Source organism: Nannospalax galili, unplaced genomic scaffold, assembly GCF_000622305.1.
Source record: "Nannospalax galili isolate Female #2095 unplaced genomic scaffold, S.galili_v1.0 scaffold95, whole genome shotgun sequence".
Lineage (NCBI taxonomy): Eukaryota > Metazoa > Chordata > Mammalia > Rodentia > Spalacidae > Nannospalax > Nannospalax galili.
In genome coordinates this window covers 1,443,280-1,444,012 of record NW_008342393.1, presented here as the reverse complement: position 1 = coordinate 1,444,012, position 733 = coordinate 1,443,280, and the positions used below count along the sequence as shown (strand labels likewise).

General features: G+C 58.5%; 1 protein-coding gene across 1 annotated transcript in view; it reads left to right on the top strand.

Moving 5' to 3' along the window:
• The first annotated feature begins 256 nt into the window (after positions 1-256).
• Positions 257-733, top strand: part of Gjc1 (gap junction protein gamma 1) — a 24,754-nt gene continuing 24,277 nt past the window's right edge. Inside the window, exon 1 of the mRNA XM_008838209.3 lies at positions 257-446. The gene's annotated coding sequence lies outside the window, so the exon portion shown is untranslated. The remainder of the gene's footprint in view (positions 447-733) is intronic.

Below are 733 nucleotides of genomic sequence, written 5' to 3'. Positions count from 1 at the left end.
AATTTCTTCTTTGGCCTAAGACAAAATAAAAGCCTGTTCATGTGTAACTTGGGAATGTAGTTATTGGCGCTGAACAAAGTTCTCCTTTCCCGAGTCTTTAGTAAGCCTTCACCCGAGTGTTTAGGGGAAAATGTTCTGCAGAAAGCTTCTATTCAAAGAATTCCTGTCTGTGCAAATAACCTTCAAGTCTTCATTGAGATCCCGCTGGAATGCAAAGAGTTAAGAGGAAATGGCCTATTAGGGTCTTGCTCATCCCAGAAGTCCAGGACCTCAAAAACTATCTAGAAAGCCTGTAAAAGCCACGCAGCGACCAAACCAGCGTGGTTGGCCCAGAGGCCTCGGAGAGCAGAACCTAGAACAGCCATCAGCATCCGGCGATCTGCTGGACTAGAGCCCAGCACACAGCAGATAAGTCCGGGCAGGCTGCACCCACGCGCGATCCTCAGGTAAGGCGTGTCTTTATCCCGTTAAGTGGCCCGCTCACTGCTGGCGGGGGAACGGAGATTACACCCCGAGGAAAGCAACTGGCCCACTGCGAAGTCAGCTCCCCTCGGGCTCCCGGCACGTGCGGGTGGGTCCTCCCGCCACCGCGCCCCCTCCAAGTCCGGGACGGCCCGGGAGCGAGCGCGCGCGCGCAGGGCCGGCCGCCGAAAGTTGGCGCGGGCACAGCCGCTCCGGGCCGCCCCCTCCCACCCAGGCCCACGTGCTGCGGCGACCCCGCTCCCAGGCCGCG